The 25,052-nt window shown below is 39.8% G+C and overlaps 1 protein-coding gene and 1 pseudogene across 5 annotated transcripts in view; one reads left to right on the forward strand and one right to left on the reverse strand.

Annotated features, from left to right (window-relative positions):
* The window catches only part of LOC130868823 (histone demethylase UTY), a 498,107-nt gene that overhangs the window by 66,315 nt on the left and 406,740 nt on the right, over window positions 1-25,052 (reverse strand). The window lies entirely within an intron of this gene.
* Window positions 18,547-19,530, forward strand: LOC130868828 (glyceraldehyde-3-phosphate dehydrogenase-like; annotated as a pseudogene).

The raw sequence follows: 25,052 nt of genomic DNA on the forward strand, positions 1-25,052 counted from the left end.
GAATCTACATGTCACCAAGAGGTCATGGCTTACTGGGAAAGATTCAGCATGTCTGACTCTGGCGACTCCACGGAAGCTCTCTCTGCCTGCCTTCTTTCTCCCAGCATCCAATTCTGTCCTTCCTGCCTACCTAAGTTTCTGCCCTATGAAAAGGCCAAGGCAGTTTCTGTATTTAACCAATGAAAGCAACATAGAAAGAAGAACCTCCTGCACCATTTCTCCTTTTTCTTCCTGGGCCCTGCTGCCAGTGCAAACTATGGCTATGGAGCATTTGTGGGCCTGGGTGTTAGTGTGTCTGCTTGGGATAGGGAGGAAAATAGATGAGACCATGCCTGTGGCTCAGCTCTTCCTGCCTGGCCAGAAGGCAGAATCAGGCTTGAGCAGGCAGGAGAACAAGGTAAGATTCCTGCTGCCAAACAGAGATGTTTTCCAGGATGCAGAGTGCTCTGCCTAACAGATTTGGCTGTAACTCAGATAAAAAACAGTTTATGTGTTGCATGTTCATTCTCCAGTTTGGACTGATGAGCGCAGCTCCTGCCTGGTGGCCCCAAGCTAACAGATATGGTATGTCCACAATTTTGAAATTGGAGATAGGGAGAGCCAACATCCAGGGCAGCTGCAACCAAGCTGCTTGGAATTTTAAAAGCTCTTCAAGACAGTAGAGAATTAAAGACAATACAATAGGGCAGATTCAGACATAAAAGACCTCTAAATGTGTCATACTGTTAAATAAACGTATGTAGGCTTAAAAGAGAAAGTAAAAGGAGTATAGAAAGTCATAAAATAAAGTTAATGATTTAAAAAAGGATAGAGTCTTTAAAGAGACAGAGTACGGATAGTCATTGATTTAAAAAAGCCTCTTAAAAATGAAAATTCTCAGAGAGTCCAGATTCTTTGTACTATTTTGTTTTCTTTGAATTTTTTGACTGGGAAGGTGCTAAGTACAGAGAGACATTTCATTGTGTGCACTGCTAAGCTAAACCAGCCTGGATATTATAAAGGTATTACAACCTCAAAATTTGGGTCTAAGAATATGGTACTTTGGTCTGCAAGGTCTCTGGCCAGCAAGGGGCCCTGATTCTGTACCAGAAGACCCATCAGAGGGGTGAGTATGTTACAGACTGGTGACAGAAGCCCTGTTCTGTCCCAGAAGCTAGCACAGACATTCCTCAACCCCCTAATCTTTCTGGTCATTCAGCAGGGGCTTCTCTCGCCAGCTACTGCCTCACTCTTTCTGTCCCATCCCAGCTTCTGCCCAGGTGCCCCATCCCTTCTTTAGGGACATAAGAACCCCCCCCCAGCTCAGCCTGTATTTGGGTTGAGACAGGGTGGTGAGTGCAACAGTGTGGGAATACCTTTGTTTCACTAAGCTTGAAGAAACCAAGCTAGGCCTTTTGCCTGCAATGTCCCTGGACAGCAAGGGGCCAGAACCTGTACCAGAAGAATCATCTAAGAGCATTTGAAGGAAGAAATGGGGAGGCACCAATGCAAGAATTCCTCCAACAATCTGAAAAACAATATGGTAACACCAAAATCCAGTGAACATACAACAGGAAGACTTGAACACCCTAATACAAAAGAAGTAGAAAATATTGACATTATGAAAGTGATTAGTGTCCCTTTAAAAAGATGTGAAAAACTCCGTTAAAGGAATGGATGAAAAAAATAACAAAAAGTTTGAAGAAATGAGTAAATCCCTCAAAGATACCTTGAGAAACCAAAAAAAAAAAAAAAAAACAGAGACAACAGAAACAAGCATAACCAACCGAATACAAGAGATAGAATAAAGATTCTGAGATGCTGAAGACACTATAGAGAAAATAAATGCACTGATCAAAGAAAACAGCAAATCCAACAAATTTTCATCACAAATCATCCAGGAAATCTGGGACACAATAAAAAGACAAAATCTGGTTTCACTGGCCTGCCTGAACCAAGCAAGGTAGGCGCTTTGTTTACGAACTACCCAACTAGCACGGAGTTCTGATCTCGGCACCAGGAGAGCCATCATTGGGGTGAGTTTGTGACCCGAGGCAGCAGCCCGGCACAGGGAACTCAGAAGTTCCCCTTACCCCCCCATCCTTCCTGGGCTCCCTGCAGGGACTCTCCTCCCTGCATACTGCTTATCGCTTCCTATCCCACCCAGCTTGCATCAAGAACCTTCCTTCCTTCTGCCCCCTTCATTTTTGGACACAAAAGACCACCCAGATCAGCCTGTCTGAGCTCTGGGGGCGAATCCTCAGGGCAAGCAGTCGGGCAGGAGTTCCTTTGTTACTCTGGCCTGCCTGCAACAAGCAAGGTAGGTGCTTTGTTTATAAACTACCCAACCAGCACGGAGAGCTAATCTGGGCACCAGGAGAGCCATCATTGGGCACGGAGATCTGATATTGGCACCAGGAGAGACATCACTGGAGCACCAGGAGAACCATCACTGGGGAGTATCATCAGTGGGAAGGTACATCAGTAGGCAAGGAGACCTGATGCTGTAAATGAAGAACCATAGGAGAGCATTTGGAGGAAGAGATGGGTAGGCGCCAATGCAAGAATTCACCCAACAATCTGAAAAACAATATGAAACCACCAGAACCCAGAGACCTCACAACAGGAGGACATGAACACCTTAATCATGAAGAAGTAGAAAAAAATTGATATAATGAAAGTGATTGATGCCCTTAAACAGCATGTAAAAAATGCCCTTATAGAAATGGATGAGAAGTATAATAGAAAGTTTGGAGAATTGAGTAAATCAGTGAATGATACCCTAGGAAACCAATGAAAAACAATCAAACAGATAATGGTAACAGTTCAAGACTTAAAAACTGAAATGAAGGCAAAGAAGATAACACAAACAGAAGGCTGGCTGGACATACAAAATCTAGGTAAATGAGTAGAGTCTAGAGAAAAAAGCATAAACAACAGAATACAAGAGATAGAAGAAAGAATCTCAGATTCGGAGGATACCAAAGAGAAAATAAACACCTTGATCAATGAAAAGAGCAAGGCCAACAAACTCTCATCACAAAACATTCAGGAAATATGGGACACAATACAAAGACCAAACCTAAGAATAATAGGGATAGAAGAAGGAGAAAAAGCTCAGCTCAACAGTCCAGAAAATATATTTAATAAAATTATAGAAAAACACTATCCCAACCTTAAGAAAGATATACCTATGAAAGTTCAAGAAGCATACAGAACACCAAAAAAAAAAATCCGCTCGCCATATAATAATCAAAACAGAAAGCATACAGAACAAAGAAAGAATATTAAGAGCTGCAAATGAAAAAGGCCATGTTACTTATAAAGATAAACCTATCAGACTGACACCTGACTTCTCTATGGAAACCATGAAAGCCAGAAGGACCTGGATAGATGTACTGCAGAAACTAAAGACCATGGATGCAAGCCCAGACTACTATACCCAGCCAAGCTTTCGTTCACTATAAATGGAGAAAACAAAATTTTCCAGGATAAAAACAAATTTAAACAATACATAGCCACAAATCCAGGCTTACAGAAAGTAAATGAAGGAAAATCACTAACCATGGAGTCCAACAATGACCACAATATCTCAGACATCTAGAGACCCTTTACCAGCACATCTCAAAGAAGGGAAACACACAAAATCTACTACTAAAAAAATGACCAGAGTTAACAACCACTGGTCATTAATATAATATCACTTAATGTCAATGGACTCAACTCACCTATAAAAAGGCACAGACTAAGAGATTGGATAGAAAAACAGGATCCAACGTTCTGCTGTTTACAAGAAACACACCTCAACCACAAAAACATGCACCTACTCAGACTAAAGGGTTGGGATAAGGCTTATCAAGTAAATGGACCTAAGAAACAAGCAGGTGTGGCCATACTAATTTCTAACAAAGTTGACTTCAAACTAAAATCAATTAGAAGAGATGGAGAGGGACATTTTCTCCTCATAACAGGAACAATTCATCAGGATGAAGTCTCAATCCTGAATATCTATGCCCCTAAAATAAAAGCACACACGTACGTAAAAGAAACATTGCTAAAACTCAAGGAAGCCATCAAACCGCACACATTAATAGTAGGAGACATTAACACTCCTCTCTCTCTAATGGATAGGTCAATTAGACAGAAACCTAACAGATAAATAAGAAAATTAATGGAGGTTGAATCAAATGGACTTAACAGACATCTATAGAATACTCCACCCAAACAGGAAAGAATATACCTTCTTCTCTGCAGCTCACAGAACCTTCTCGAAAATTGACCACATACTCGGTAACAAAGCAAACATCCACAGGTACAAAAAATATTAATAACCACCTGTATCTTATCAGATCACCATGGATTAAAGCTAGAATTCAACTAAAATGCTACCCCCAGAAAGCCTACAAACTCATAGAAACTGAACAGTCAACTACTGAACCATACCTGGATTAAGGAAGAAATAAAGAAAGAAATTAAAGTCTTCCTTGAATTCAATGAAAACAAAGAAACAACATACTCAAACCTATGGGACACTATGAAAGCAGTGCTCAGAGGAAAGTTCATAGAACTAAGTGCCCACTTAAGGAAAACAGAGAAATTTGATGGGCTTTTGATGGGGATTGCATTGAATGTATAGATTGCTTTTGGTAGAATTGCCCTTTTTACTATGTTGATCCTCCCAATCCAAGAGCAAGGGAGATCCTTCAATTTTCTGGTGTCGTCTTCAATTTCTTTCTTCAAAGACTTAAAGTTCTTGCCAAATAGATCTTTCATTTCCTTGTTCAGAGTTACCCCAAGATATTTTATGCTATTTGTGGCTATTGTGAAAGGTGAAGATTCTCTGATATCCCTCTCTGCTTCCTTATCCTTAGTGTATAGGAAGGCAACTGATTTTTTGGAGTTGATTTTGTAACCTGCCACATTACCAAAGGTGTTTATCAGCTGTAGGAGTTCTTTGGTAGAGTTTTTGGGGTCCCTTATGTATACTATCATATCATCTGCAAATAATGAATCTTAACTTCTTCCTTTCCAATATGGATCCCCTTGATCCCCTTATGTTGTCTTTTTGCTATTGCTTGAACTTCAAGCACTATATTGAAGAGGTATGGAGAGAGTGGACATCCTTGTCATGTTCCTGATTTTAGTGGGATGGCTTTGAGTTTTTCTCCATTTAATTTAATGTTGGCTGTCGGCTTGCTGTAAATAGCTTTTATTATATTTAGGTATGACCCTTGTATCCCTAATCTACCCAAGAACTTTATCATAAAGGGGTGTTGAATTTTGTCGAATGCTTTTTCACCACCTACTGAAATGATCATATGGTTTTTTTCTTTCAGTTTATTTATACGGTTGATTACATTGAGAGATTTGCATAAGTTGAACCAATCCTGAATCTCTGGGATGAAGCCTACTTGATCATAATGGATAACTTTTCTAATGTGTTCTTGGATTCGGTTTGCCAGTATTTTATTGAGAATTTTTGCGTTGATGTTATGAGTGAGATGGGCCTGTAATTCTCTTTCTTGGTTGGGTCTTTGTGCGGTTTTGGTATCAGGGTAACTGTAGCTTCATAAAAGGAATTTGGCAATGACTCTTCTGTTTCTATATTGTGAAATATATTAAGGAGTATAGGTATTAGATATGGAGAAGACAATAATCAACTTTATATGGAAAAACAAAAAACCCAGAATAGCCAAAACAATCTTATACAATAAATGATCGTCTGGAGGCATTACCATCCCTGACTTCAAACTCTATTACAGAGCTACAGTATTGAAAACAGCTTGGTACTGGCATAAAAACAGAGAAGTCGACCAATGGAATCGAATAGAAGACCCTGACTTTAGCCCACAAACCTATGAACACCTGATTTTCGATAAAGGAGCTAAAAGTATACAATGGAAAAAAGAGAGCATCTTCAACAAATTGTGCTGGCAAAACTGGATGTCAATCTGTAGAAGAATGAAAATAGATCCATATCTATCACCATGCACAAAACTCAAGTCCAAATGGATTAAAGACCTCAATATCAGTCCAAACACACTGAACCTGATAGAAGAGAAAATGCGAAGTACTCTACAACACATGGGCACAGGAGAAAACTTCCTACGTATAACCCCAGCAGCACAAACACTAAGGACATCATTGAATAAATGAGACCTCCTGAGACTGAGAAGCTTCTGTAAATCAAAGGACACTGTCACTAAGACAGAAAGGCAACCCACTGACTGGGAGAAGATCTTCACCAACCCTGCAACTGACAAAGGTCTGATCTCCAAAATATATAAAGAACTCAAGAAATTAGACCATAAAAGGTTAATCAATCCAATTATAAAATGGGGCACTGAGCTGAACAGAGACTTTTCAACAGAAGAAATTCAAATGGCCAAAAGACACTTAAGATCGTGCTCAACTTCCTTAGCAATCAGGGAAATGCAAATCAAGACAACATTAAGATACCATCTTACACCTGTCAGAATGGCTAAAATCAAAAACACCAATGATAGCCTCTTCTGGAGAGGTTGTGGAGAAATGGGCACACTCATCCATTGCTGGTGGGAATGCAAACTTGTGCAACCACTTTGGAAAGCAGTGTGGCAGTTTCTCAGGAAAGTTGGGTTCGACCTACCTCTCGACCCAGCAAACCACTATTGGGAATATACCCAAGAGATTCCCTAACATACAACAAAAGTATATGCTCAACTATGTTCATAGCAGCACTGTTTGTAATAGCCAGAACCTGGAAACAACCTAGATGCCCTTCAATGGAAGAATGGATGAAGAAAGTATGGAATATACACATATTAGAGTACTACTCAGCAGTAAGAAACAATGACTTCTTGAATTTTGCATACAAATGGACGGAAATTGAAAACACTATCCTCAGTGAGTTAAGCCAGGCTCAAAAAGAGGACCATGGGATGTACTCACTCATATTTGGTTTCTAGCCATAAATAAAGGACATTGAGACTATAATTCGTGATTCTAGAGAAGCTAAATAAGAAGGTGAACCCAAAGAAAAACATATAAGCATCCTCCTGAATATTAACCTTCATCAAGCGATGAAAGAAGACAGAGACAGAGACCAACATTGGAGCACTGGAATGAAGTCTCACGATCCAAGGAGAAGCAGAAAGAGAGAGAGCATGAGCAAGGAACTCAGGACCACGAGGGGTGCACCCACACACTGAGGCAGTGGGATGTTCTATTGAGAACTCACCAAGGACAGCTGCCAGGGGTCTGAAAAAGCATGGGACAAAACCGGACTCGCTGAACATAGCAGACAATGAGGACTACTGAGAACTGAAGAACAATGGCAATGGGTTTTTTATCCTATTGCACGTAATGGCTTTGTGGGAGCCTAGATAGTTTGGATGCTCACCTTAATCGACCTGGATGGAGGTGGGAGTCCTTGGACCTCCCACAGGGCAGGGAAACCCGATTGCTCTTTGGACTGAGAAGGGAGGAAGACTTGATTGTGGGAGGGGGAGGAAATGGGAGGTGGTGGCGGGGAAGAGGCAAAAATCTTTAATAAATAAATTAATTAATTAATAAAAAAATTTAAAAAATTATCAAAAAAAAAAAAGAAAAGAGAGAAAGCACACATTGGAGACTTAACAGCCAAACTGAAAGCTCTAGATAATAAAGTTTTGGAAGTTGCTTACAATGTACCTCCTGTTTACTTAGTTCATATTATATCCTTCTGGTGCCTTTGATGGAATTGAAGAATAGATTATTATAGTTTTCCTTAGTTACGATAAAATATAAAGTAGATATAAATATTGTAATTATAATTCTTGCTTGATAACTATTTTGTTATATATAATTTTAATCTGTTAAAAATTAAGGGTTCCTTTTTGCTTAAACAGAAAGGGGAAATGGTGTGCAAAGTCCTTTTGTCTATGTGTTGCTTTGATTGGTTAATGAATAAAGAAACGGGCTTGTCCTGAAAGGGTAAAACAGAGTTAGTCAGGTAGAACTATACTGAATGCTGGGAAGAAGAAGCCATGTAGCCATGCCAGAGATGGATGCTGGAACTTTAGCTAGTAAGCCACAGCCACATGGCAATATACAGATTACTAGAGCTTGGTTAAATTAATATGTAAGAGTTAGTCAATAAGAAGCTGTAATGGGTAAAACAGTGATTTAATTAAAAAAAAAGGAGCAGACTCACCTAGAAGGAGTAGAAGACTGGAAATAATCAAACTGAGGGCTGAAATCAAGAAAATAGAAACACAGAACACAATTGAAAGAATCAATAAATCAAAAAGCTGGTTCCTGGAGAAAATTAATAAGATTGATAAACTCCTATCCAAACTAATCAAACAGCAGAGAGAGAATTTGCAAATTAATAAAATCAGAAATGAAAAGGGGGATGTAACCAGAGACACAGAGGAAATTCAGAGAATCATTAGATCTTACTACAAAAGCCTGTATGCCACAAAACTGGAAAATGTAAAAGAAATGGAAATGGACACTTTTTTGGTGAATACCATATACCAAAGTTAAACTAGGACCAGGTGAACAACCTAAAGACCTGTTAGTCGTGAAGAATTAGAAGCTGTTATCAAAAACTTCCCTTCCCAAAAAAGTCCAGGACCAGATGGTTTCAATGTGGATTTCTATCAGATATTCCAAGAAGACCTAATACGTATACTCCTTAATGTATTTCACAATATAAAAACAGAAGAGTCATTGCCAAATTCCTTTTATAAAGCTACAGTAACTCTGATACCAAAACCACACAAAGACTCAACCAAGAAAGAGAATTACAGGCAACTCACACTCATGAACATCGACGCAAAAATCTTCAACAAAATACTGACAAACCGAATCCAAGAACACATTAGAAAAATTATCCATTATGATCAAGTAGGCTTCATCCCAGACATGCAGGCCTGGTTTAATATACGCAAATCTATCAATGTAATCCATCATATAAATAAACTGAAAGAAAAAAACATATGATCGTTTCATTAGATGCTGAAAAAGCATTTGACAAAATTCAACATAACTTTATGATAAAGTCTTGGAGAGATTAGGGAAACAAGGGTCATATCTAAATATAATTAAAGCTATTTATAGCAAGCCGACAGCTAACATCAAATTAACGGAGAGAAACTTAAAGCCATCCCACTAAAATCAGGAACACACCAAGGCTGTCCACTCTCCCCATACCTCTTCAATATAGTTCTTGAGGTCTTAGCAATAGCAATAAGACAACATAGGGGATAAAGTGGATTCGATTTGGAAAGGAAGAAATTAAACTTGCGTTATTTGCAGATGATATTATAGTGTACTTAAGCGACAACAAAAACTCCACCACAAAACTCCTACAGCTGAAAACACGTTTAGTAATGTGGCAGGATACAAGATCAACTCGAAAAAATCAGTCGCCCTCTTATACACAAAGGATATGGGAGCAGAGAGGGAAAAAAGAGAATCATCACCATTAACAATAGCCAAAAACAGCATAAACTATCTTGAAGTAACTCTAACCAAGGAAGTGAAAGATCTATTTGATAAGAACTTTAAGGCATTGAAGAAAGAAATTGGAGAGGATAACAGAAAATGGAAGGATCTCCCTTGCTCTTGGATTGGGAGATCAACATAGTAAAAATGGAAATTCTACCAAAGGCAATGTATCAATTTAGTGCAATCCCCATCAAGGTCCCATCAAATTTCTTCTCACACCTTGAGAGGACAATAATTAACTTTATATGGAAAAACAAAAAACCCAGGATAGCCAAAATAATCTTATACAATAAAGGAACTTATGGAGCCATTACCATCAATGACTTCAAACTCTATTACAGAGCTAGAGTAATGAAAACAGTGTGGTACTGGCATAAAAACAGAGAAGTCGACCAATGGAATCGAATAGAAGATCCGGATTTTAACCCACAAACCTATGAACACCTCATTTTCGATAAAGGAGCTAATAGTATACAATGGATGAAGGAGAGCATCTTCAACAAATGGTGCTGGCACAACTGGATGTCAACCTGTAGAAAAATGAAAATAGACCCATATCTACCATCATGCACAAAACTCAAGTCCAAATGTATCAAAGACCTCAATATCAATCTGAACACACTGAACTTCATAGAAGAGAGAATAGGATGTACCCTACAAGATATGGGCAAAGGAGATCACTTCCTTTCTATAACCCCAGCAGAACAGACAATAAGGGCAACATTGAATAAATGGGACCTCCTGAAACTGAGAAGCTTCTGTAAAGCAAAGGACACTCTCACTAAGACAAAAAGGCAGCCTACTGACTGGGAGAAGATCTTCACCAACCCTGCAACAGACAAAGCTCTGATCTCCAAAATATATAAAGAACTCAATAAACTAGACTTTAAAATGATAATTAACCCAATTATAAAATGGGGCACTAAACTGAACAGAGAATTCTCAACAGAAGAATTTGAAATGGCCAAAAGATTCTTAAGGTCATGCTCAACCTCCTTAGCGATCAGAGAAACGCAAACCAAAACATCTTTGAGATATCATCTTACACCTGTCAGAATGGCTAAAATCAAAAACACCAACGATAGCCTTTGCTGGAGAGTTTGTGGAGAAAGGGGTACCCTCATCCATTGCTGGTGGGACTGAAAACTTGTGCAACCACTTTGGAAATCAGTGTGGCGTTTCTCATAAAAATTGGGATCAACCTATCCTCGAACCCAGCAATACCACTCTTGGGAATACACCCAAGTGATGCCCTGTCATATGACAAAAACATTTGTTCAACTATGTTCATAACAGCATTATTTGTAATAGCCAGAACCGGGAAGCATCCTCGGTGTCCTTCAATGGAGGAATGGATGAAGAAAGCGCGAAATATATACACATTAGAGTACTACTCTGCGGTAAAAAACAATGACTTCTCGAATTTTGCATCCAAATGGATGGAAATAGAAAATGCTATCCTGAGTGAGGTAACCCAGACCCAAAAAGAAGATCATGGGATGTACTCACTCATAATAGGTTTCTAGCCATGGATAGGGGCCACTGAGTTTATAATTTGTGGTCCTAAAGAAGCTAAACAAGAGAGCAAACCCAAGGAAATACATAAAGTTATTCTCCTGGCTATGGGAAATAGACAAGATTGATGTGCAAAAAATTGGAATCTTGGGGCTGGGTTGGGATGGGTGTAAGTGGAGATGGAGAGAGAAAAGTGTGAAGGAGAGGATGAGGGGAGCTTGGGGAAACGGGATGATGGGGAATATAGGAAGGTTGGATAGCGGAGCAGGGAAACTCATATCTTGATTAACGGAGGCACCTAAGGGTTGGCAAGAGACTTGAACTTGGAGTGGCTACCAGGTGCCCAGGGCAATGTCCCCAGTTAGTTCCTTGGGACACCTGAGGATAGGGAACCCTAAATGAACCTATCGTATAGCTACACTGATGAATATCTTGCATATCACCATAGAACCTTCATCTAGCGATGGATGGAGATAGAGACAGAGACCCAAACTGGAGCACCGGACTGAGCTCCCAAGGTCCTAATTAGGAGCAGAAGGAGGGAGAACATGAACAAGGAAGTCAGAACCATAGCGGTGCACCCACCCACTGAGACAGTGGGGCTGATCTATTGGGAGCTCACCAATGCCAGCTGGACTGCAACTGAAAAAGCATGGGATAAAACCAGACTCTCTGAACATGGTGGACAATGTGAGCTGATGAGAGGCCAAGGACAATGGCATGGGGTTTTGATCCTACTTCATGTTCTGGCTTGTGGGAGCCTAGACAGTTTGGATGTACAGCTTCCTAGACCTAGATGGAAGGGGGAGGACCTTGGACTTTCCACAGGGCAGAAAACCCTGACTGCTCCTGGGACTGGAGAGGGAGGAGAAGAGGAGTGGGGCGGAGGTGGATATGGGGCGGCAGGAGGGGGAGGGAAATGAGAGGTGGGGAGGAGGCGGAAAATTTTTTTTTTTAATAAAAAAAGACAAAACCTAAGAATCATAGGGATAGACCAGGAGAGCCATCAGTGGGGTGAGATTGTGACCCATAGCAGCAGCCCCGGAAAGGGAACTCTGAAGTCCCTCATCCCCCACCCTATAATTCTTGTGTTTCCTGCCGGGACTCTACTCCCCGCATGCTGCCTCTCTCTGCCTATCCCACTCAGCTTGCATCCAGAACCCTTCTTCCTTCTGCCCCCTTTCCTCTTTGGGAACATAATACCCTCCAGCTCAGTCTGTCTGGGCACTGGGGGCGAATCCTCAGGGCAAGTAGGCAGGGGAGACTTCCTTTGTTTCACTGGCATGCCTGCACCAAGCAAGGTTGGTGCTTTGTTTATGAACTACCCAACCTGCATGGAGATCTGATCTTGGAACCAGGAGAGCCATCAGTGGGAGAGCTAATCTGAGCACCAGGAGAGCCATCACTGGGCACGGAGATCTGATATTGGTACAAGGAGAGACATCACTGGAGCATCAGGAGAGCTATCACTGCAGAGTGCCATCACAGGGAAGGTACATCAGTAGGTAAGGAGACCTGATCCGGTAAAAGAAGATCCATAGGGGAGCATTCGGAGGAAAAGTTGGGCCGGCGCCAATGCAAGAATTCACCCAACAATCTGAAAAACAATATGAAACCACCAGAACCCAGCGACCTCAAAACAGGAGGACATGAACACCTTAATCATGAAGAAGTAGAAAAAATTGACTTTATGAAGGTGATTGATGCCCTTAAACAGCATGTAAAAAATGCCCTTATAGAAATGGATGAGAAGTATAACAGAAAGTTTGAAGAATTGAGTAAATCAGTGAATGATACCCTAGGAAACCAAAGAAAAAAAAATAAAACAGATAATGGAAACAGTTCAAGACTTGAAAACTGAAATGGAGGCAAAGAAGAAAACACAAACAGAAGGCTGGCTGGACATGCAAAATCTAGGTAAATGAATAGAGACTACAGAAAAAAGCATAAACAACAGAATACAAGAGATAGAAGAAAGAATCTCAGATTCTGAAGATACCATAGAGAAAATAAACACGCTGATCAAAGAAAACAGCAAGGCCAAGAAACTCTCCTCACAAAACATCCAGGAAATATGGGAGACAATAAAAAGATCAAACCTAAGAATAATAGGAATAGAAGAAGGAGAAGAAGCACAGCTCAATGCTCGAGAAAATATATTTAATAAAATTAGAGGAGAAACTTTCCCAACCTAAAGAAAGATATACCTATGAAGTTTCAAGAAGCATACAGAACACTGAATAGGCTGGATCAAAAAAAAAAAAAAAAAACCATCCCCTTGCCATATAATGTTCGAAACGCAATACATACAGAATGAAGAAAGAATATTTAGAAGAGCAAAGGAAAAGAGCCAAGTTACTTATAAAGGTAAACCTATCAGACTTACACCTGATATCTCTATGGAAACCATGAAGGCCAGAAGGTCCTGGATAGATGTACTGCAGAAACTAAGAGACCATGGATGCAAGCCCAGACTACTATACACAGCCAAGCTTTCATTCACTAGAATGGAGAAAACAAAATTTTCCAGGATATAAAAAAATTTAAAAAATACGTAGCAACCAATCCAGCCTTACAGAAAGTAATACAAGGAAAATCACTATCCAAGGAATCCAGCAATGACCACAGTAACTCAGACATCTAGAGACCCTTCACCAGCGCAGCTCAAAGAAGGGAAACACACAAAATCTACTACTAAAAAAGTGACCGGAGTTAAAAACCACTGGTCATTAATATCACTTAATGTCAATGGACACATCTCACCTATAAAAAGGCACAGACTAAGAGATTGGATACGAAAACAGGATACAACATTCAGCTGTTTACAGGAAACACACCTCAACCACAAAGTCAGGAACCTACTCAGACTAAAGGGTTAGGATAAGGTTTATCAAGTAAATGGACCTAAGAAACAAGCAGGTGTAGTCATACTAATTTCTAACAAAGTTGACTTCAAACTACAATCAATAAGAAGAGATGGAGAGGGACATTTTCTCCTCATAACAGGAACAATTCATCAGGATGAAGTCTCAATCCTGAATATCTATGCCCCTAAAATAAAAGCACCCACGTACGTAAAAGAAACATTGCTAAAACTCAAGGAAGCCATCAAACCGCACACATTAATAGTAGGAGAAGTTAACACTCCTCTCTCTCTAATGGACAGGTCAATTAGACAGAAACCTAACAGAGAAATAAGAAAATTAATGGAGCTAATGAATCACATGGACTTAACAGACATCTATAGAATATTCCAACCAAATAGAAAGGAATATACCTTCTTCTCTGCAGCTCATGGAACCTTCTCAAAAATTGACCACATACTCGGTAACAAAGCAAACATCCACAGGTACAAAAAATATTAATAACCACCTGTATCTTATCAGATCACCATGGATTAAAGCTAGAATTCAACTATAATGCTACCCCCAGAAAGCCTACAAACTCATGGAAACTGAGTCAGTCAACTACTGAACCATACCTGGATTAAGGAAGAAATAAAGAAAGAAATTAAAGTCTTCCTTGAATTCAATGAAAATAAAGAAACAACATACTCAAACCTATGGGACACTATGAAAGCAATCCTGAGAGGAAAGTTCATAGCACTAAGTGCCCACTTCAAGAAAACAGAGAAAGCACACATTGGAGACTTAACAGCCCACCTGTAACCTCTAGAAAAAAAAAGAAGCAGACTCACCTAGAAGGAGTAGAAGAATGGAAATAATCAAACTGAGGGCTGAAATCAAGAAAATAGAAACACAGAAAACTATCCAAAGAATCAATGAAACAAAAAGATGGTTCCTGGAAAAAATCAACAAAATTGATAAAACCATATCTAAACTAATCAAATAGCAGAGAGGGAATTTGCAAATTAATAAGATCAGAAATGAAAAGGGGGACATAACCACAGACACAGAGGAAATTCAGAGAATCATTAGATCTTACTACGAAAGCCTGTTTGCCACAAAATTGAAAAATGTAAAATAAATGGACACTTTTTTAGATAAATACCTTATACCAAAGTTAAACCAGGATCAGGTGAAAAACCTAAATAGACATGTTAGTCATGAAGAATTAGAAGCTGTTATCAAAAACCTCCCTTCCAAAAAAAGTCCAGGACCAGATGGTTTCAAATCCATCCGAAATTCTACCAGAACTTCCAAGAAGAACTTATACCCAACTCCCTAATGTATTTCACAATATAAAAACAGAGGAGTCATTGCCAAATTCCTTTTATGAAGCTACAGTAACTCTGATACTAAAACCACACAAAGACTCAACCAAGAATGAGAATTACAGGCCAATCACTCTCATGAACATCGAGCAAAAATCCTCAACAAAATACTGGCAAACCGAATCCAAGAACACATTAGAAAAATTATCCATTATGATCAAGTAGGCTTCATCCCAGACATTCAGGCCTGGGTAACATACTGAAATCTATCAATGTAATCCATCATATAAATAAACTGAAAGAAAAAAAAAACATATGATCGTTTCATTAGATGCTGAAAAAGCATTTGACAAAATTCAACATCCCTTTATGATAAAAGTCTTGGAGAGATTAGGGATACAAGGGTCATATCTAAATATAATTAAAGCTATCTACAGCAAGCCGACATCTAATATCAAATTAAACGGAGAGAAACTTAAAGCCATCCACTAAAATCAAGGCTTTCCATTCTCTCCATACCTCTTCATTATAGTTCTTGAAGTTTTAGCAATAGGAATAAGGGGATAAAGGGGATGCATATTGGAAAGGAAGATGTTAAACTTGCATTATTTGCAGATGATATGATAGTGTACATAAGCGACCCCAAAAACTCCACCAAAGAACTCCTACAGCTGATAAACACGTTTAGTAATGTGGCAGGATACAATATCAACTCCAAAAAATCTGTCTCCCACTTATACACATTTGATATGGAAGCAGAAAGGGAAATAAGAGAATCAACAACTTTCACGATAGCCACAAACAGCATAAAATATCTTGGGGTAACTCTAACCAAGGAAGCGAAAGATCTATTTGATAAGAACTTTAAGGCATTGAAGAAAGAAAATGAAGAGGATAGCAGAAAATGGAAGGATCTCCCTTGCTCTTGGATTGGGAGGATCAGCATAGTAAAAATGGCAATTCTACGAAAGGCAATTTATAGATTCAATGCAAACCCAATCAAGGTCCCATCAAAATTCTCCTCAGATCTTAAGAAGACAATAATCAATTATATATGGAAAAACAAAAAACCCAGGATAGCAAAAACAATCTTATACAATAAAGGAACTTCTGGAGTCATTACCATCCCTGACTTTAAATCCTATTACAGAGCTACAGTAATGAAAACAGCGTGGTACTGGCATAAAAACAGAGAAGTCAACCAATGGAATCATATAGAAGACCCGGATTGTAACCCACAAACCTATGAACAATTGATTTTCGATAAAGGAGCTAAATGTATACAATGGAAGAAAGAAAGCATCTTCAACAAATGGTGCTGGCACAATTGATGTCAACCTGTAGAAGAATGAAAATAGACCCATATCTATCATCATGCACAAAACTCAAGTCCAAATGGATCAAAGACCTCAATATCAATCTGAACACACTGAACTTCATAGAAGAGAAAATAGGATGTACCCTCCAACATATGAGCAAAGGAGATCGCTTCCTATGTATAACCCCAGCAGCACAGACACTAAGGGCAACATTGAATAAATGGGACCTCCTGAAACTGAGAAGCTTCTGTAAAGCAAAGGACACTCTCACTAAGACAAAAAGGCAGCCTACTGACTGGGAGATCTTCACCAACCCCGCAACAGACAAAGGTCTGATCTCCAAAATATATAAAGAACTCATGAAACTAGACTTTAAAATGATAATTTACCCAATTATAAAATGGGGCACTGAACTGAACAGAGAATTCTCAACAGAAGAAGTTCAAATGGCCAAAAGATACTTAAGGTCATGCTCAACCTCCTTAGCAATCAGAGAAATGCAAATCAAAACAACTTTGAGATATCATCTTACACCTGTCAGAATGGCTAAAATCAAAAACACCAAGGATAGCCTTTGCTAGAGAGGTTGTGGAGAAAGGGGTACCCTCATCCATTGATGGTGGGACTGCAAACTTGTGCAACCACTTTGGAAATCAGTGTGGCAGTTTCTCAGAAAAATTGGGATCAACCTACCCTGGACCAGCAATACCACTCTTGGGAATATACCCAAGAGATACCCTATCATATGACAAAAGCATTTGTTCAACTATGTTCATAGCAGCATTATATGTAATAGCCAGAACCTGCAAGCAACCTAGATGCCCTTCAATGGAAGAATGGATGAAGAAAGTATGGAATATACACATTAGAGTACTACTCTGCAGTAAAAAACAATGACTTCTCGAATTTTGCATGCAAATGGATAAAAATAGAAAATACTATCCTGAGTGAGGTAACCCAGACCCAAAAAGAAGATCATGGGATGTACTCACTCATAATTGGTTTCTAGCCATGGATAGGGGCCACTGAGTCTATAATTTGTGATCCTAAAGAAGCTAAACAAGAGGGTAAACCCAAGGAAAAACATATAGATATCCTCCCAGCTATGGGAAATAGACAAGATTGATGGGCAAAAAAATGGGAATCTTGGGGTGTGGTGTGGGATGGGGATGAGGGGAGATGGGGAGAGAAAAGTGTGAAGGAGAGGATGAGGGGAACTGGGGGAATTGGGGTGATTGGGCGTAAAGGAAAGTTGGATGGGGGAGCAGGGAAACTCATATCTTACTTAAGGGAGCCACCTAAAGGTTGGCAAGAGACTTGAACTTGGAATGTCTACCAGGTGCTCAGGGCAATGTCCCCAGTTAGTTCTTTGGGACAACTGAGGATAGGGAACCTGAAATGGACCTATCGTATAACCATACTGATGAATATCTTGCATATCACCATAGAACCTTCATCTGGTGATGGATGGAGATAGAGACAGAGACTCACACTGGAGCACTGGACTGAGCTCCCAAGTTTCTAATGAGGAGCAGAAGAAGGGAGAACATGAACAAGAAGTCAGGACAATGAGGGGTGCACCCACCCACTGAGACAGTGGGGCCGATCTATTGGGAGCTCACCAAGGCCAGCAGGACTGCAACTGAAAAAGCATGTGATAATTCCGGACTCTCTGAACATGGCGGACAATGAGAGCTGACGAGAGGCCAAGGAGAATGGCACTGGGTTTTGATCCTACTTCATGTTCTGGCTTTGTGGGAGCCTAGACAGTTTGGATGGTCACCTTCCTAGACCTGGATGGAGTGTGGTGGACCTTGGACTTTCCATAGGGCAGGGAACCCTGACTGCTCTTGGTACTGGAGAGGGAGGAGAAGAGGAGTGGAGGAGGGGGAGAGGTCCGGGAGGAGGGGGAGGCGAGGCGTAAGTGGGAAAATTTTTTTTCAATAAAACAAAATAAAAATAAAAAAAGAATAATAGTGATAGAAGAAGGAGAAGAAGTACAGCTCGGATCTCTTCTCCTCCTTGTTCTGGAGACACCCACTTCTTTTCATGCAGGACCAGCCTCGTTCCAGAGACACGATTGTGAATGTTGGAGGGAACCGATTTAGCCCTATTGGACGCCTGGTTACCAGGGCTGCCTTCACTTCTGGCAAAGTGCACATTGTTGCCATCGATGACCCTTTCATCGACCTCAACTACATGGTCTACATGTTCCAGTATGACTCCACCCATGGCAAGTTCAAAGGCACAGTTAAGGCTGAGAATGGGAAGCTTGTCATCAACAGGAAGGCCAGCACCATCTTCCAGGAACGAGATCCTGCCAACATCAAATTGGGGGATGCCGGCGCCAAGTATGTTGTGGAGTTGAGTGGTGTCTTCACCATAATGGAGAAAGCTGGGGCCCACATGATGGGTGGGGCCAAGCAGGTCATCATCTCCACCCCTTCTGAGAATGCGCCCATGTTTGTGATGGGTGTGAACTATGACATGTATGACAATTCCCTCACGATTGTCAGCAATGATTCCTGTACCACCAGCTCCCATGGCCAAGGTCATCCATGACAACTTTGGCATTGTGGAGGGACTCATGACCACAGTCCATGCCATCACGGCCACCCAGAAGACTGTAGATGGTCCCTCTAGCAAGATGTGGTGAGATGGCCGTGGCACTGCCCAGAGCATCATCCCTGCATCCACTGGCGCTGCCAAGGCTGTGGGCAAAGTCATCCCAGAGCTGAACGGGAAGCGCACAGGCATGGCCTTCCGTGTTCCTACCCCCAATGTGTCAGTTGTGGATCTGACATGATGCCTGGAGAAAGCTGCCAAGTATGACAACATCACGAAGGTGGTGAAGCAGGCATCTGAGGGCCCACTAAAGGGCATACTGGGCTACGCTGAAAACCAGGTTGTCTCCTGTGACTTTAACAGTGACTCCCACTCTTCCACCTTCAATGCTGGGGCTGGCATTCTCAATGACATCTTTGTAAAGCTCATTTCCAGGTATACAATGAATTCAGCTACAGCAACATAGTGGTGGACCTCATGGCCTATATGGCCTCCAAGGAGTAAGAAGCCTGCCCTGGACCACCCATCCCAGCAAGGACACAGCAAGAGAGAGGTCCTCGGCTATTGAGCAGTCCCTGTCCTAACTAACCCTTGACACTGAGCATCTCCCTCACAGTTTCCATTCCAGATGCCCAGAACAGCCGCAGGTTCTTAGGGAGCCTTACTCTCTTGAATACCATCAATAAAGTTCATTGCAACCCTAAGAAAAAAGAAGTACAACTCAATGGCTCAGATAATATATTCACCAAAATTATAGAAGAAAACTTTCACAACCTATAAAAGGATATTCGTACAAAGGTTCAAGAAGCATACAACACCGAATAGACTGGATAAAAAAAATCCCCTTGCCATATAATAATCAAAACACAAAATATAAAGAATAAAGAAAGTATATGAAGAGCTGCAAAGGAAAAAGTTCAAATAACTTATATTGGAAAACCAATCAGTCTTACACCTGACTTCTCTATGGAAACCAAGAAAGCCAGAAGGTCCTGGATAGATGTACTGCAGAAACTAAGAAACCATGGATGCAAGCCCAGACTACTTTACCCAGCCAAGCTTTTATTCCCTATAAATGGAGAAAACAAGATATTCCAGGATAAAAACAAATTTAAACAATATGTAGCCACAAATCCAGCCTTACAGAAAGTAATAGAAGGAAAATCAAAAACCAAGGAATCCAACATTGCCCACAATAACTCAGACATCTAACAACTCTTTTTTTTGTTTGTTTGTTTTTTTTCGAGACAGGGTTTCTCTGTGGTTTTGGAGCCTGTCCTGGAACTAGCTCTTGTAGACCAGGCTGGTCTCGAACTCACATAGATCCGCCTGCCTCTGCCTCCCGAGTGCTCCCACTGCCCGGCCACAACTCTTAATTAGTACATATTGAAGAAGGGAAACACACAAACTCTACTACCAAAAATAAATAAATAAATAACCAGAGTTAACATCCACTGGTCATTAATATCAATTAATATCTATTAATATCACTTAATATTGGGGGAGGGGGGAATGGGAGGTAGTGGCGGGGAAGAGGCAGAAATCTTTAATAATTAAATAAATTAAAAAAAATCTATGACTCAATTCACCTATACAAAGGAACAGGTTAAGAGATTAGATACAAAAACAGGATCCAACATTCTGCTGTTTGCAAGAAACACACCTCAGCTGCAAAGACACACATCTACTCAGAGTAAAGGGTTGGGAAAATATTTTTCAATCAAATGGACCTAAGAAACAAGTGTGTGTGGCCATTCTAATTTCTAACAAAATTGACATCAAACTAAAATCATTCAGAAGAGATGGAGATAGACACTTTTTACTCATAACAGGAACAATCTGAATGATGAAGTATCAATCCTGAAAATCGATGCCCCTAATATAAAAACACCCACTTATGTAAAGGAAACATTATTGGAACTCAAGGCAGATATCAAACCCCACACACTAATAGTAGGAGACTTTCACACTCCTCGCTTACCTATAGACAGGTCAATCAGACAGAAACCTAACAGAGAAATAAGAGAATTAATGGAGGTAATGAATCAAATGGACTTAACAGACATCTATAGAACATTACACCCAAATAGAAAAAATATACCTTCTTCTCAGCATCTTATAGAATCTTCTTGAAAATTGATCAAATTCTTGGTAATAAAGCAAACTTCCACAGATACAAAACAATTTTACTAACAACCTGTGTCTGTTAGGATCACCATGGAATAAAGTTAGAATTCAACAAAAAATAAATGACCCAAGAAAGCCTACAAATTCTTGAAAACTGAACAGTCAACTACTGAACCACCACTGGGTCAGGGAAGATATAAAGAAAGAAATTAAAGTCTTCCTTGATTTCAATGAAAATGAAGACACAACATACCCAAACATATGGGACACTATGAAAGCAGTGCTAAGAGGAAATTTCATAGCTCTAAGTGCCAACATTAAAAAATGGAGAAAGATCACACTGGAGACTTAACAGCACAGCTAAAAGCTCTAGAAAAAAAAGAGGCAGACTCACTGAGGAGGAGTAGAAGACTGGAAATAATCAAACTGAGGGCTGAAATCAACAAAATAGAAACACAGAAAACAATCCAAAGAATCAATGAAACAAAGAGCTGGGTCTTTGAGAAAATCAACAAGATTGACAAACCTTTATCCAAACTAATCAAAAGGCAGAGCGAGAACATGCAAATTAACAAGATCAGAAATGAAAAGGGGACATAACAACATACACTGAGGAAATTCAGAGAATCATTAGATCTTACTACAAAAGCTTATTGTAAAAGAAATGGACTTGTTTTTAGATAAGTACCATTTATCAAAATTCAATCAAGACCAGATGAACAATTTAAATAGAACTATAACTCGTGAGGAAATAGGAGCTGTCATAAAAAAAAACCTCCCAACCAAAAAAAAAGCCCAGACCTGATGGTTTTAATGCTGAATTTTATCAGAACTTCCAAGAAGAGCTGATACCTATACTCCTTAATGTATTGCATATAATAGAATCAGAAGAATCATTGCCAAACACTTTTTATGGAGCTACAGTTACCCTGATTCCAAAACCACACAAAGACCCAACCAAGAAAGAGAATTACATACCAGTCTCACTCATGAACATCGATGCAAAAATTCTCAATAAAATTCTGGCAAACAGAATCCAAGAACACATCAAAAAATTGTCCATTACAATCCACTAGGTTTCATCCCAGAGAGGCAGGGCTGGGTCAACATACAAGAATTTATCAATGTAATCCATCACATAAATAAATGGAAGGAAAAAAATCATATGATCATTTCATTAGATGTGGAAAAAGCATTTGACAAAATTCAACACCCCTTTATGATTAAGGTTTTGGAGAGGTTAAGGATACAGGGATCATACCTAAATATAATAATACTAGCAAGCCAACAGCTAATATCAAATTAAATGGAGAGAAACTCAAAGCCATTCCACTAAAATCAGGAACAAGACAAGGCTGTCCACTCTCACCATATCTTTTCAACATAGTTCTTGAAGTTCTAGCAATAGCAATAAGACAAGATAAGGAGATCAAGAGGATTTGAATCGGAAAGGAAGAAGTCAAACTTTCATTATTTGCAGATGATATGAGAGTGTACATTAGTGACCCAAAAATCTCTTCCAAAGAACTTCTACAGCTGATAAATAACTTCAGTGATGTGGCAGGTTACAAGATCAACTCAAAAAAATCAGTAGCCCTCCTATACACAAAGGATAGAGAAGCAGAGAGGAATTCAGAGAAACTTCACCTTTTATGATAGCCACAAATAGCATAAAGTATCTTGGGTTAACTCTAACCAAGGAAGTAAAAGATCTATTGGACAAGAACTTTAATCTTTGAAGAAAGAAATTGAAAAGGACACCAGAAAATGGAAGGATTTCCCATGCTCTTGGATGGGTAGGATCAATATAGTAAAAATGGCAGTTCTACCAAAAACAATCTATTGATTCAATGCAATCCCCATTAAAATCCCAACAAAATTCTTCACACTTCTTGAGAAGACAATAATCAACTTTATATGGAAAAACAAAAAACCCAGGATAGCCAAAACAATCTTATACAATAAAGGAACTTCTGGAGGCATTACTACCCCGACTTCAAACTCTATTACAGAGCTACAGTGTTGAAAACAGATTGATATTGGCATAAAAACTAAGACGTCGACCAGTGGAATCGAATAGAAGAACCGGATATTTACCCACAAACCTATGAACACCTGATTTTTGATAAAGGAGCTAAAAGTATACAATGGGAGAAAGAAAGCATTTTCAACAAATGGTGCTGGCAGAACTGGATGTCAACCTGTAGAAGAATGAAAATAGATCCATATCTATCACCATGCACAAAACTCAAGTTCAAATGGATCAAAGACCTCAATATTAATTCAAACACACTGAGCCTGATAGAAGAGAAAGTAGGAAGTACTCTACAACATATGGGCACAGGAGACCACTTCCTACATATGACCTCATTAGCACAGACAATAAGGGCAACATTGAATAAGTGGGACCTCCCAAAACTGAGTTATATTTCAGTTAGATAAGTATTCTTCTTATCTTTCAAAGACTACAGAATATGCATTTTAAAGGTTTTAATAACTTAGGTCTTTTCATGACAATAAGACACATCTGGTCCTGGCAGCACCAGCTACTTCAAGAGGAAGATTGGCATAGGAGGGGCTCCTCATGGAGTTTGCTAGCCATTTGGGCAAGAAACTGCTCTTGCCTTGACTGGTTCAGTGGACATGCAGAACCCACAGAAAGATGACTGCTGAACTTGCCTAAAGGTGAGACAATCCTTCAGGGTTCCTGCTTCATGAAAGTGTTTGTGAGACATTCTGCAGGATACAGAAGAAAGTGACTGAACTGTCTTCGAAATTTCCTGCTTTGTGGAAAAGTCTGCTGGATACTATGGGCCTGTTAGCTGAAAATGGGTGCCCCAACAGTTCAGAAGAACTTTGGGTGACTGTCCAGGCAGTGAGATGTCTCTGTCATTTCTAGAGTTTTGGAAGTTGCTTACAATGTACTTCAAGTTTACATGGGTAATATTATATCCTTCAGGAGTCTTTGAGAGAGTTAAAGAATAGACAGATAGTTTTAGTTACACTTTTCCTTAGTTATGAAAAAAGATAAAGTAGATATAAACTAATTCTTGCTTGATAACTGTTTTGTGATATGTAATTTTACTATGTTAAAGTTAAAGCCTTCCTTTCCTTTTTAAACAGAAAATGAGAAATGGTGTAGGAGGTCCTTCTGTTTATGTGTTGCTTTCATTGGTTAATCAATAAAGAAACTACTTGACCTGATAGGGCAGAACTTAGGTAGGCAGAGAAGACAGATCTGAATTCTGGGAGGAAGAGAGCAGAGTGAGAGAACCTCCATGGAACTGCCAGGTCAGACATGCTGAATCTTTCCTGGTAAGCCATGACATCATGGTGATATACAGATTATTAGAAATTGGTTAAATCAAGATGTGAGAGTTAGCCAATAAGAGGCTAGAGATAATGGACCAGGCAGTGATTTAAATAATAAAATTTCTGTGTAAGCTAGCCAGGCAACTGAGACAAAAAGCAGGCCCTCTCTCCTTCAACAGTAGACCCCCAGAATTCCCTCAATACTGAGTAGGTCTCCCACATCTAAGAGAAAGGAGATGAACTGTCCTGATACTAATGAAATTACCTGGTGTTACTGAAAATGAAGACCTTATTAGAGCAGAGACATGTTCTGACCTGGGAATGTCTGTGTGGAGAAAAAGAGCTTGAAGATGGCATGTCCAGCTTTTAAAGGCTGCCTAATTCAAGCAGGAGGATTGATGTAGCTACATCATATGCAGATGACAGAGCTCATGCATGCTTGCAAGGGCTTACATGGCTGTGTCATACATAGGGTATGCAACCATGCTGCATATAGGTCATGCAGAGCATTTTAAGGTCCATAGTGAGGCTAAGCATTTTGCCTGAGTGCTTGCCTGCACATGTGTGACCCTGGAACCTGAAGTGCT

The sequence above is a fragment of the Chionomys nivalis genome, chromosome Y, assembly GCF_950005125.1.
Source record: "Chionomys nivalis chromosome Y, mChiNiv1.1, whole genome shotgun sequence".
NCBI classification, from domain to species: domain Eukaryota; kingdom Metazoa; phylum Chordata; class Mammalia; order Rodentia; family Cricetidae; genus Chionomys; species Chionomys nivalis.